This window comes from Rhodnius prolixus, unplaced genomic scaffold, assembly GCF_049639745.1.
Source record: "Rhodnius prolixus isolate KJV_2025 unplaced genomic scaffold, Rpr scaffold_5, whole genome shotgun sequence".
NCBI lineage: Eukaryota > Metazoa > Arthropoda > Insecta > Hemiptera > Reduviidae > Rhodnius > Rhodnius prolixus.
The window spans coordinates 15,933,559-15,948,444 of NW_027411624.1; the positions used below are offsets into that span (position 1 = coordinate 15,933,559).

A 14,886-nucleotide genomic window follows, 5' to 3' on the forward strand; every position below is an offset into this window, starting at 1 on the left:
GATGACCACTTTGTAGAAGAGGAGTTTGTTCTTTTTCATTGTTATCTTCGAGTTTCATGAGTTTAAAGGAATGAGTAGTCTTGTGGTCAATTGACTTTGTCCTGAACGTGAGTAGATAAGGTTAGTTTGTTTTCTAAAGTTAAGCCGAGATACTGTTTTAACTAAATAAATATTTTATTTGTAATGTAATAAATGTTTTGTAACTCATTTTAATCTATTTGTCAAATATTTAATGAACTTAAGCAGGCTTTACGGACAGTCTTTTTCTTTTAATATGTACACATTGGTGTGAGAGAATTTTGGTTTCACGTTTACGAAACACATAGTAATTTACAAAACATTTATAATTTATAATGCGTTTAGAAGTTTGTGTTATTTCTTTCAATAAATTTACAGCTTAATATTATTTCTGTGGCTTTTAGAATTTCTACAGCAGATGTTTAAATGTAGGTTCAATTGCTGTTTAAGCCTGCTTAACTTGTTGATATTAAATTTGTGTTCTCATTTATTTTCTTTTTTAGTTCACTGATTTTCTGATGAGTTTAAGTTAATTTTCTTCAACTTAAGAGATGTTTAAAATTATTTAAAAAATCTTAAACTTCTTTTAAGAAATTCAAGGATGTAAACAATAAACTTCTGTTTCTTATCAATCATTGCCCAGTACAGTTTCCTTAACAAAAACTTGAAACAGTTTAAGGTTTAAGTGCAGTTAAACTTAACCCAGTACAGTTAACTTAAGTACAGTTTAAAACGTTAAGTATAAGGGTTTAATTAAACTACAAAAAGGTACACAAATCAGCAAATACCCAAAACATTTCCTTCATATTTCAGCTTGTAATTTCAGCCATTTAGATACATTCGAAGAAGCTTATGTTTTACTTTCAAATATTATAACAATTGATATCTTTTAATTAATATTACTGCATTAAATTTTCATTAATATTGTTTAGAATTAATTAGATGTAACAAACCAATATTCTGACTATTTTCACCTACAATTTCGTAGGATATTTGTTTAGTAAAGCTTAGCGTTTAACTTAATTCGCTTGTAAAACGAGTTACGAAACTATTAACGTGCAGTTTATTATTACTTTTTTTAAAATACTTTTTCAAAAATGCATATTCCAACATTGATTCCGAATGATCGACTACCGAAAATTTGTTATAGTAAAATGTTGGAACTCCAAGACAATAAAAAGATCCCCTTTAATTGGTGTCATGAACTTGGGTCATATTTACTAGAAATAGGAGCTGATAATGTCTGGAAATCTCAAGATCCCAACCTCCTATCCTCTTATCTCTCTAGCCTATTGGAATCTTTTAAAAATAGCCTAAACTGTAAAGATGTAATTAAGGCGGACACATCATCCTATAATCCAGTTTTTAGAAATATAAGTTCTTTAGGTCTCGGAGAATCTTATTTCTTTTTTCAGTGTCACATAAACAAATTAAGGGTAGCCAGCCAATTGAGGTTATTTTATACTGTAGAATCTTCCTTAATAAGGTTTCATATAGATTTAATCCTGAGCAACAATGTAACATATGTGCATTTGAAAGCGATAATCTAGGACACTTCCTTTTATCGTGCCTTATGTTGAATTGTTTTAGACAAATGTATCTTTCAAACTATATTTTATACCCCATGGGCGAGGATACACTGTCAAATTTACAGACAATAGATTCTTATAGTAAATTGAATAACATCATTTTTACGTTCTGAAATCTGTAAAGCTAAAAAAATTTATGCAAAATCAGTAGCAGTTTTATTTTATTTTAATTGATTTATTTTATACACTTTCTCTCGCTATTTCTATTTTTATTTAATTTTTTAATTTTTTTCTTCTCTTTTCTTTGGGTAAAATGATGTCTAAATATTATTACCACCATTTACATGTTTACATTTCTTTGTCAACAAAAAGAGTTAGTTTATTTTTATAATTACTTTTTATTATTATTTATAATTTTTTTTTTTTTTTTTTTATTTAAGGCGCATTAACATCTAAGGTTATTGGCGCCCGGAGCTTTTTCCAGTGCACTGCCGGCCTCCGGACAGTGTTCTCTCGTTACAGACAACACTGTCCATCACCGGACAGTGAGCTGTAAGAAGCTCCTAGGAAGAGAAAATCTAAGGGTCAGCAGCTGGATTCGAACCCGGGACCTCCGCGTGGGAGTCCAGTATGCTAACCTCATAGCTAATCCCTTCCCTATTATTTATATTATTTGGATTTACTTTGTGAATCGACTCAACCCTTGTAAGAAATCTTAAAAACAATAAAAAGATTGAATTGATTGGATATTCCAACATACATTCACAATAAACATGTTCATATTAGATGCAGCTTTCGATTAACATGATTGGTACTACATTTTGAAAAGAGTAATTTAAAAAGTTGTAAGAAAAGATCCTTTGGCGACCTGCTTATAAGATTTACTAGTATTTTTAAGAGATTGGAATAATCATTTTGTTACAATAGAATGACATTGGAGTAATGGGGTCATTTAGTTTGACAGTGACATAATTTATAGATGAATACATGTAAAACAATATGGTTTTCTTTTAGTACTCAATCACCAAGCATTCCGCAAGACATAAAAGTCCAACCAACTTGATAGTAATAAAGAGCCGAAGTTAATTTAAGTCAAGATTACAACCAGTCAGAGCCAAATAGCACTTTCCTTGCTAGTTTTATAGGCTTTCTTTGTTTACACCTTTGGCATGTTTTAGGTAAAACAGTGCGGGAACTTATTTCTGTTTTCCATTCTATAATGTTCAATAACTTACACTATTTTTCCTCTGCACTTGCAGTTTTTAATTATTGTAATTTTTATTGCTATCAAAGTTATCTTTATTATAACTTTAAACAATGAGCCACCTCCGTACTAAAACAAATTAATACTTATCTTTAGAATTTTGTAAAATTTCAACATTAATTCTTTCTGTGAATACTCCTTTTAAGATGGTTTCGTTTAAGAGGTGAATGGCTAGACTGTACAGAAAAATGTTCTTTTAGTGTTAAGCGTGCTAGTACAGCTAAAGAAATTCCATTAACCCCAAACTAACACGAACTACAGTACCTTCCTAGTTCGCTTGGTGTATACGTAGCCCAAGAAATTCATTTTCTTTGTGAATGATGAACCACTTTTTTATAGATAAACACCTTTCTTCTTGTCCTCGGAGGTACAAAGCGCCTTTGGCCTCCTGGATCTACTACGCCAGCCCTCTATTCCAGTTCCTATCATTAAATAGAAACCCTATTGTTCTAACTTAAGACATAGCTGTTTGAAGTACTTCTTATTCTCACCTCACGCTCATCAGTCTGGATATCTCATCATTTGCCATACTGGCTCAGCGCAGGTCTGCAGATCGTAATTAAAACTGTCCGGTAGGACAGTTGTATAAGGGTTGATCGTCAAAAACTGCACGAAAAAGCGTAACGTTGAAAAACACCCAACTTTGACAATTTTTTTCTCTTTTTCTATAAAAGATAAAATTCCCAAATTTTCTTTAAATTATAGGGCAAACCCTCCTTTATCACTGTATTTGTTTTGTAACGACCCAGATTTAATAGGTTTCGAGAAAAAAGTTGCCGAAAATGAGCAAAAACGGCTTTTTCAAAAAATGTTCTTGTTCTTGTTCTTCTTCTTGTTACCTTTTTTGTAAACAACGTAGCGCCTAAACGCGTGAACCGATTTTCATGAATGAGGTGTCATTCGATTCGGAATTTTATGTAGATGTGCCTTTTGGGGGTCTCGATCCTATACATGGAATGGGAGAGGAGTTAGCCCCCTTTATGCAAGGCCCCCTCCAAAATTATTATTACTAATTACTCTGTAAATCTTGGCCCGATTTTGATAAAATTTGGTAGGATGATAGGGTTAGGGCTCCCCTACGCAACATTAAAGCGGCGATCAGCTCTTACACTTGTTAAGGGGAAGTATAGCAATCGTTTCAAATTATCGACACGTGAACCGACCGAAGTGTCATTCGAATCGAAATTTTGTACAGATTTGCACTTTAAAAGTCTCGACGCCGTGCCTCATAAGGAGGGGAGTTCGCCCCACCCAAATAAGGCCCTTTCTAAAACTATTATTACCAATATTTCTATAACGCTTAGTACGATTTCGATAAAATTCAGCTCGAATAAGTGGTTAAAGCTCCTCTACGTTGCTGATGCTCTTGCACCTACTAAGAGGAAGTACTGCAATCGTTTAAATTATCAATGAGTGAACCGATTTAAATCAATGAATTGTCGTTCGATTAAAAAATCTTTGCCTCTTTGCCTTTTAGGGAGAAGTACTGCAATCATAGTTTATTTTTCTTACTCCTCTTAAAAGGAAGTACTGAAATCGCAGTTTAATTTTGCTATTTACGTACAAATACCTTCCTATGTTATTCAAAACGCTTTTTCAAAAACATTGTTATTGGGGATGGTTTGGGGGACCGCAACTATAATCATTCTTTAAAAAGATCTCTCCAGTGGTAGTTACGGTTCCGACTTAACACCTTATCAGGTTATAATTATAGAATTGCTTATTCCAAATTTTAAAAAAATCTGTAAAGCAGATATGTAACTTTGTAAAATAGACAAAAAGGAAAATCTATCCAAAAGGTACAAAAATCTCCTTAACAAAAACTTACAGTTTAAAATGTTAAGTATAAGGGTTGATTAAACGCCAAAAGGTACACAAATCAGCAAGTACCCAACATTTCATTAATACTTCATTAATATTTAAATAATTCTACTGCATTAATTTTCATTAATAAGTTATTTTTTAGAATTTATTAGATGTCACAGACCCTTATGCTGGCCACTTCATTTATAATATTTTTTTGTTATAATTATGATAAATCACATATATGTACATGCATGTTAAAGTAGAAAAAGACAAAGTTAGAGAAGGCTACTGTCTTGAATTCGTCTTACCGAAATATTCGAGAGCACAAATAACACACAGTTATAACAAGTAGATTATTCAACAACAATTATTGATTTCTCGATTGTAATTTAATTTAGACCTCCTAATTTTACTTATAGTAAAATACTGGAATAATTAGCTGTCCTAAAAATATGCATATCTTATTTACTTTATTACATATATACAACATTGTGGGATGAATACCTACATTGAGAATGTAATTGAAGAAAACTATGTTACTTGCGATAAAGCCAGATAATTATTATAAACGTTTGACTACTACATAAAATAACAATTACTTTAATCGAAGAATGAACTTAAACCGACGATTTTTAAAAATCATTGATGTATGTTGGTGAAGTTTCTTTTAAAAAAAAGTTTTGAATTTCTTAGCCTTATAATTTTTTTTAATTTTTTGTAACGTTTTTCTTTTTAACCTGTAATTAATAGTTTCATTATTATAGATAACTAGATATTACAGTCAATCTACAGTGCTACTTGAACATATATTTTGTAGACGAAAATGGCCAGCATAAGGGTCTGTGACATCTAATAAATTCTAAAAAATAACTTATTAATGAAAATTAATGCAGTAGAATTATTTAAATATTAATGAAGTATTAATGAAATGTTGGGTACTTGCTGATTTGTGTACCTTTTGGCGTTTAATCAACCCTTATACTTAACATTTTAAACTGTAAGTTTTTGTTAAGGAGTTATTTTAGTAATAATTACATAACCTTGAAACATAACCTTAGTATTTGTTCTGCAACTACAGGTCACCTCTCCTTAACTATGCCGCATATACGCCAATGTAAAGTCTTTACATCACTGGTGGGTTAGATATAACCCAGGTGGTAGCTTCCTAAACATTCTTTTAGTGGAATAAGAATTTGATAATCTTTTTCTTTCTGCTTTGCCTCACACAAAGATGTACTTATAACCATTTCTTTCATTTAAACTATCACTTACTTAGATAACTTGGAACATTAAAAAATAAAAATAAATAAAGCCACAAGTTGTTAGAGTACTGATTCTTTGACTGGTATGGAGTTACCAACTGATGACTCTTCATAAAATCAATTATTGATCTCTAACGCTAAGTAAATCTCTATCGCCATCTCAGTCTCCTTTTTAGGAATCGTTTGGTACAAATAGACGATAAAATCAAATAAAAGGTACTTTTTAATCATCGAGAATAATTCTGTTAAAGTTATAGTATATGGCCTAGACTTTGTGATTGTAGTGCTTGGAGTTGGTAGATAGCGTGCTTAGCTGAAGCCACACAGTACGAGTGTTTCAAGTCCTAATCGGATTGTAGATTAGTACATTGTTGTTTAAAGTCAGAACTTACAATTCTTCCGCAGATTAAAATTTTTTGAACAGCCGGTGGTCGTGTTTTGTATTTTATTTAATGTAATAAACTGAAGAATGTTGGGTTTTAATCAATAAAAGGTAAGATGTAGGGTTTTCAACAAGTTACGAATTACAAATCATGTTACAGAACTTAATATCTTAAAACAATGAAACTGCTGGGTTCCAACGATGATTTATGGAACTTTATAGTTTCTGTCAAACTTAAAACTAGATAAGAGACTCGGCAATAATTCCCAAGTTGACTTGCCAAGCTTTCTGGAATCAACTGCTTTTAGATTTAATCCATTTTTAATCCACTTTGATTTCCTAAAACTCCTTATTCTAATCTTATTATTGAGAAGTTATCACTTAGATTCTCTTTTCAGCAGAAATAATCTCCATAAATATTGCAAAACAATTGGACGCAAGTGTGGAATCAAAACACACTGCCTCTTCTGTCAGTAACCATTCTTCATAGATTTTTTTATTTTACCCACGCTTGTACATTGATTTTCAGAGCTTGTACATAGATTCCATGGCTTGTACATAGATTTCCATGGCTAGTAAATCGTTGTTTTCTCATATTGTACAGTAAAGTTGACCTTTTGGTTGACCCGATTTTTGCATATTATCGTTTCCGTAACAATCCCTTGTAGCTTATGAATACCATAAATGTTTGCTTAACTTGGTGATATTAAAGTAGAACCTTTTATTCATAAAGTAAGCATGTGGGGGCTGGTGTTACAGATTTTGAGGCTGCACATTTTTGGTACTATATATTTCTTAACCTAGAAACTGCTTTGCAACCTCAAAAGAATACGATAAAATTATTTGGTAAATTGTTAAATTAATCTAAAAATTAACCAATACTTACTGTAGACAACAGAAAAGGTTCAGAATCTGCAGGTACTTTTAACAAATAACCTGTAACAAGTAACCTGCCCATTAAACATAGATATTTTTTTTTAATGGATTCAAGGACAAGGTGTAGATTATTAAACATCTAAAGTGCTACTTGTATTTAACCTGCAAGAACATATTCTAGGTTGTATTATACAAAATTAGTAAGTTGCTAAATTAGTTTTTGAAGGCTAAGAATTTATAATGAATGTTCTTTTTTTTAAAGACAATTTTACTGAAATATTTATCCTATAAATGCATAAAATATTTAAATAAAGCTGTCTTGAATGTTCAATCAATGTAAAACGGCAGATTTTTTTTTATTGAGTATAGTAAATATATTTCTTACCACTGACGTTTCAATCTATTTCCTTCAGATGGTATCAGCACTGAAGTGGAAAACGCTTTGGGTTCTTTCTGTCTTATATTCTATTTTTCTTTTTATCTAGTCATACAATTATTATTCCATTTCTTATTATGATCATTCATATTGAATTTCGTTTATTTTTTTTTAGAGTATAACTTAATATAATTTATTTAAAATGAGTGGGATGTAATTTGAAAATTGAATTTAAATTTGATATTATTTTTACCTAAAATAATCTTTAGACCAAAATATACTCTACATCATTGCCGCTTATATTAATATTACATTTTATTTTTTGTAATAACAAAATTAAGTTTTTTGTTCAGTCTCCAAAATCTTTCACTACTATTACTTACTATACGGCGCTACAACTCGCGGCAAGTCCTGGCCTCCCTAATGACCTGGTCCTGGCCATCTTGCTCTATCTTTGGCGGCTGCTTTCCAGTTAGAAATTCCAAAAAAAGCTGTAGCGCCAGCCGCCACTCCGTCTATCCATCTGCGTTGGCCTTCCTGCCCTTCTAGTTCGGATAATAGTCTATTCTAACACATTCCTTGGGTTCTCAGATTCCTCCATTCTAGGCTAAGTGGCCTGCCCCTGCTCGGCCTTCCTGTCTTAATAACTTTTACAACATAGGGACTATAGGTCGTACAGTTCCCTATTATTTCTTATTCTCCAGACTTCTTCCTCTTTTATTGGGGCCCAAAAATTCTGTCTAAAGGATCTCCCTCACGAAAATGAGTAGCTCCTTTTCATCTGTCTTACTCAAGGTCCAATTCTGGGCGGATAAGGGTTTTGGTATGCCTAGAAAGGAACCTAATTTTCATGAACCTTTAGCAAACCAAAAATAACACCTGTTAACCGCCTCGATTCTTCCACTAATTTCTGCGGATATGTCTCGTTCAACGAGTTTACCTGAGATCCAAGGTACGCTAATTCAATCACTTTTTCAAATGCCGTAGAACCTAAAGAGACGTTCCGGCCTTGCAGACCTCCTCTTCCACCAGTGAACAAATACACTTTGTTTTTAGTCGGTTGTTAGACGAGATGTGTGACAGCTGGCATTGTCTTGATGAAGAATGATCCGACGGCTCTTATTTGTTTTCCTTATTTCATCGAAGACTTCCGGCAAACAAATGGTTGTGTACCATTCAGAATTGACCGGTCTACGTTCCTCTAAAGGCACTGTTGCCACATGACCAGTTTTTCCGAAAAAACAGGCGACCATTTGTTTCGAAGTGCTTCGAGCGCGAACAACTTTTGTTGGATTTGGTTCATCTTGAAACACCCATACAGTCGATTGCTGTTTAGTTTCCGGCTCATACGCATATATCCATCTATACAGGGTGTATGCGGAGCAGTGGTCGAAACTTCGGGAGGTGATACAGCAGCTCAAATGCGACAAAAAATATTCTCTTCACTTTGGCCCAATTCTCAATAGTGTCCAAGATATTTGCATCTTTAACTATTCCGTCGATATTCACGTTTTTCACCATAAAAAGGGCCGTAACGTTTCTATCCTTTATCGTACAACAAATCTGCTTATTCCAAACGAAAGAGCATTAAATTTCCTATAAATTTAGTTAACCCAGAGCCTCAAAACGTTTCTTATCAATGAAATTTTTACATTAATGTCTAAAAAATTCGTTCTCAATGATTTTTGTTAAAATTTTCAACTGCATTTTTTCAATGATTAATGAATCAAGGAGGCACCCAATTAAAGAAAAAGTTGCGCATTTATTGAGCTTCAAGACGATATGGATGTTTTTGTTTTTAATAAAACCCTACCCTGAACAGAGGGGTGTAAATGCAGAAAACTGGGAAGTTGCGGAACCGACGTTTCACTATCAAATTATTATTTGAGCTGCTGAATCACCTCCCGAAGTTTCGACTTCTCCTCCATGTACACCCTGTATATACTTATTTTATTATTTTTTTTAAATAACTATGTTTTTTTTAAAGGTTATTATTATTGAAAAACGTTCCATTAATATTTCCTTAAATAAGAAAACCTTTATAATTTTATTCATTATGAATTAAGTGCCTAAGCCAAGTGTAATTTTTATTTTGCAAAAGTAATCTTTATTTGGTTGATTTATTTTAAACTATTTAAATTTTTTTAGGAGTCCTAAGTAGCTTCTTGATCAATTACCAGCTGAATAATTTTTTCTCTGCGGTTCAGCGGTGTCACTTTCTTAGCAGTAGTCCCGTTTTGTGGAGTCTGTATCCAAGATTTACTGTACGGCATTTCATCAAATACTGTTCAATGAAAAACAAAAAAGATTGGGTAAATGCCAACAACTTTGTGTTCTGCCGTTAACAATTGGGTACATCAAATGTAGAATAAAAGAAAATGAACTTAAGACGTGAAATTTGCTATCGTATGGAGGCAATCCAAAAAACCTAATAATAACAAAATCGGGGGATACAGTTTGGCATTATAGTTTCGAATCTATCGTCTACATCCAAAATTACATTAGACCACTAGATAGTTAAAAGATCAAAGAATTCATTACGATAAGCGAGGACTGTGACGCATCGCGCGCGGTGGAGAGGAAAGCGCCGCCATTTTGAGATCATTTTGCTGCGTATCGAGATTTGGAAATGGTATAACTTTTGACGCGTAGTAGCTATGATGTTCGTTTAAGTTTTAATCGTCAGCTGTCATCACAATCTATCGATTGTATATAAAACATTAGTGTAAAATAGTGACAGTGAATATAATAAGGTGTTCTAGTTTGTTGATCCCTTCCGAATAATAGGATTTGTCCAAGTCTGAAAAATAGCCATTCGTTTCTGCAATCACCTCCTCGTTTGAATAAAATCTTTTTCCCGCCAGCCATTTCTTCATATTGGGGAACAAATAGTAGTCCGAGGGAGCCAAGTGTGGAGAATAGGGGGGATGTGAAACGAGTTGGAACCCTATTTCCATTAATTTTGCGACCACAACTGCTGAGGTGTGAGCTGGTGCGTTGTCGTGATGGAAAAGGACTTTTTTGTGGGCCAATCGTGGGCGTTTTTCTTGCAGCTCGGTTTTCAAACGGTCCAATAACGATGAATAATACGCACCTGTAATAGTTTTACCCCTTTCCAGATAGTCGATGAGGATTATTCCTTGCGAATCCCAAAAGACAGTCGCCATAATCTTTCCGGCCGAAGGAACGGTCTTCGCCTTTTTTGGCGCAGATTCCCCCTTGGTAACCCATTGTTTAGATTGTTCTTTGGTCTCAGGAGTGTAGTGATGTATCCATGTTTCATCCACAGTGACGAAACGACGCTTAAAGTCCTGCGGATTCTTCTGGAACAGCTGCAAACCGTCCTTGCAACACTTCACACGATTTCGTTTTTGGTCAAGCGTGAACAATCGCGGCACCCATCTTGCGGATAGCTTTGTCATGTCCAAATGTTGATGCAAAATATTATGTACCCGTTCATTCGAGATGCCCACAGCACTAGCAATCTCACGCTCCTTCACTCTTCTGTCATCCATCACCATATCATGGATTTTATCAATGATTTCTGGAGTAGTCCAGACAATCAACAGGGCGTCCAGAACGTTCAGCGTCACTTGTGCCCATATGGCCACTCCGAAAATTTCGAAACCACTTATAAACTGTTCTAATCGAAGGTGCAGAGTCACCATAATGTTTATCAAGCTTCTCTTTAGTCTCCTGAGGCGTTTTGCCTTTCATAAAGTAGTGTTTAATCAACACACGAAATTCTTTTTCGTCCATTTTTTGAAAATCACTCGACTTCCTCGATTCAAACGAATGCCAAACACAAAGAAATAGGCCGATCTGGCTGAAACTTGGTGTGTGTTCTTCCAAGAGATGCTACTAACTAAACATAACCTCGATACGCGCCAGTGGTGCTATCTCTCTGACTTTGCACGCACTTTTCAAACGACCCTCGTATAATGTCGGCCTATACGCGTCGAAAAGCCAAAACCAAATACAGAGATCGTATACGGTTGGAAAGGGTTTCTCAAGAACAATCGAATGGTAATAATAAAACACCATATGACCGTGCCGGGAAAGTAAACGATTGAATGCGGCCGAACGGGAATCAACGACGGTGTCACAGTACATCTGCAGCTGGGGCCGGTTGAAATTATTAATTATCTTGATGAAATCGCTTCTACATCGACAACGGACTGCATAGGCATAGATTGTGTTCGATCGTTGATTATGAAGACATATTGGGCAGCAGCTAGTGCACGTTTCACTACGACGTTTGTCAACAATCCATTCGGACATAAGTGTGATGTGTGTGATCGTCTATGGTTTCTGCGCTCATTGAAGCTAACAAAAGAAAAACACTTACCGCTGCTTAATAATAATAATATATTATTATTTTATTATAAAGAATATAACCCGTCACGTAAACGTATTCACGTACAATACACGGTCGTGTCCATGACTCAGCCACAGTTTTTTTTTTCGTTTTAGTGTTATGGTTATACCAAACTCTCATAAACCAATTAGAAGTCCACTTTTTCAATCTACAAGATTAATGTACCTTTTCCTACTATTAGATAGCGAAGAAGCAATAATGGAATTTATTTTGGCCTTTAATTTATTAAGAATGTTGGAAATATGTTATTAACACTGACATTGAGAAAATAATATGAGTAAATTATGATAATTTTGGTAATTCTGGCTTATAGATTTGGTTACTAAATTTATCTCCCCGAGTATGTAGATATTTTCTTTCGTAATGTAAATTCATGGAAAAGCCAGTAAATGTTTGATGTGCACGTAATACGTGCCTCCCAATAATTTTCCAATTGCCCACCTACATCAACACGGAAAACGTGACCAATAGTTACTTTTCCTAATAGACGCACCCTGCTAAGGGGAAGGAAATTCTTCTTCCTACTTAAGTTTCCCTTTTTCTCTTCAGCCATGCTTCATTCCCTCGTGGTCGCTGATAAATTCCTTGTGATCTACGTTGTGTGTGTGTGTGTGTGTGTCTGTAGTAGGGAAGAAGTCTTTTCGGTTGGCCTTCAAGATCTATGTACTTTTAGGAGTTTTATCCTTTGCCACTCGTCCGTTCTGGCCTTCCTGTAACCATAACCCAGTACTCCCCACTCAAAGTAGAAGGGGAAAAAAAAACCTTCCTGGGCTACTCCATCCATGGCCAAATCCTAATACTTGGTTTTCTCCTCTTCTTCTATTACAACATCGTTATTAGACTCATATCTCAGGAAGCAATCCCAATTACAAAGATCTACTTTTATACTCTTGGCTACTGTTGCTACAATCTTTACCCTTCCAAAAGGATACTTCACTAACTCTCCTTTACCTGGGGCACCGTCTCCTTATTCTTCTTCTTCTTCTAGTTCTGCCCATCCCTTTAACTTCTGTTTGCTCTACAAATAAAAACTCTTGTAGTTTTTTTTTCTCGAACGAGGTTCTATTGTTTGTCTGATGGGCTACAAAGAACTTATATTGCTTTGTTAGTGTGAGGCAGAGCAAAAAAAAAGTAGAACCAACTTGGAGAATGGCTAAAGATGGACGGGATAAGCCTGTGGGATGAGGGATATGGAAAAGTAAGACCTCTTCTTTTTCCCCATTTAAAAGCATTTCCACTAACTTTTTTGTTACCCTAATCCAATAGGTAGTTTTTTGTCTACTAGTAATGGCGATTTATTTTTTTTATTTTTTGGTCCAGCGGGTTTAGACGAAAATCTTTGTTTCAATAATAATGCTAAAAATAACCCACTTTACAGTGAAAATGGATTCGCCAAGCTGCTATTTAATTTAGTGGCAAATAAAAGGAAAAAACCACTTTCAATGCTAATTTTAGATGCTCAATAATATTTCTTTTAATCTTCTTTTGATTGTTTATAAGTTGTTAGACTAATGTTAATTATTGATCAATTTGGTAACATTGAATTACAATGTCATTTTAGACTTGCACAACTATTGAATTTAAATTATTTGTTACTGCTCCTTCTTCAGCCACAAAAATGCATTCGTCACTTCCGTACAATAGTTTTTTAATTAGTTGCTGAATTAAAACTGTCCAGTCGTGAAAGGGTTGATCATCAAAAACTGCACGAAAAAGCGTAACATTGAAAAAACACCCAACTTTGACAATTTTTTTCTCTTTTTCTATTAAAGATAAAATTTCCAAATTTTCTTTAAAATAAAGGGCAAACCCTCCTTTATAACTGTAATTTTTTTTACAACAACTCAGTTCTAATAGGTTTCGAGAAAAAAAGTAACCGAAAATAAGCAAAAAACGGCTTTTTCAGAAAATATTCTTGTTCTGGTTGTTGCCTTTATTGTAAACAACATAGCGCCTAGACGCATGAACCAATTTTCATGAATGAGGTGTCATTCAAATTGGAATTTCTTATTGGTTATATATATATATATATATATATGAGGTCTGTAAATTAAGTAATGAGACTGATTTTTTAATTTTTTTTTATTCAAAAAGAATTACAATTCTATATTGTCACCTTCAAAATAACTTTCTTCTGAAGCCAAACAGCGATGGAGACGTTTCTTCTACTCCTCATAGCAGTGCTCGAACTCCGATACTGGAATAGCCTTCAGCTGGTCGGTTACAGCCGTTTGAATGTTTTCCGACTGTCCCAAAATGAGTTCCCTTGAGGTGATTTTTCAACTTCGGGAAGAGAAAAAAGTCACAAGGACTCAAGTCCAGGCGAATAAGGAGGCTGAGGAGCCACAGGTATGTTTTTTTTTACTGGCAATAAACTCGTTTATTGAAATTGCTGTGTGACAAGGAGCATTATCGTGATGCAACACCCATTGTTCTTGATGTTTGGTCTCACACGAATCACTCTTTTTCGAAGTTTTTCAAGAGTGTTGATTGACCGTTTCACCTTGAGGTAGAAACTCTTTGTGGACGTATATTTGTACTCGTATGTAGGTTATATACATTCAGGATGTCCATTTTAAGACGGCTCAAAAGCATTTCATGCTTAAACGGTTCTGTTCAATTATATTCTTATAGTAGGTGAATTCCCTTCATAATGCCCACGCTAGATCTTCCTATTCTTTTTGTGCAATTAATAAGAAATTTCTGCATCAATTTTTAAAATAACCACTATTCATTGGTACACCTTTCTGAAGGTGTTTGTATGTAGATGTTTTTCATGAGTTCACGTTTTAAACTTATATAATATTTTAGAGAAAAATGAAGTCAAAGTTTTTTGGAAAAAAGCAGAAACTTGCTGTTTCTTATGTTTGGGCCACAAAGTGAAACACTTGATATTATTATTTTGGAATGTAAATTAACTTATTTAAAAGGAAATTTAACCTTCTTTTTAATGAGCTTATTGAAATCGCTTTAGCTTCAGTACTTTTAGAAATAT

General features: G+C 34.1%; 1 protein-coding gene across 3 annotated transcripts in view; it reads left to right on the forward strand.

Moving 5' to 3' along the window:
• LOC141458632 (neurotrimin-like) overlaps positions 1-14,886 on the forward strand; it is a 747,333-nt gene that overhangs the window by 296,231 nt on the left and 436,216 nt on the right. The gene's annotated exons all lie outside the window — the stretch shown is intronic.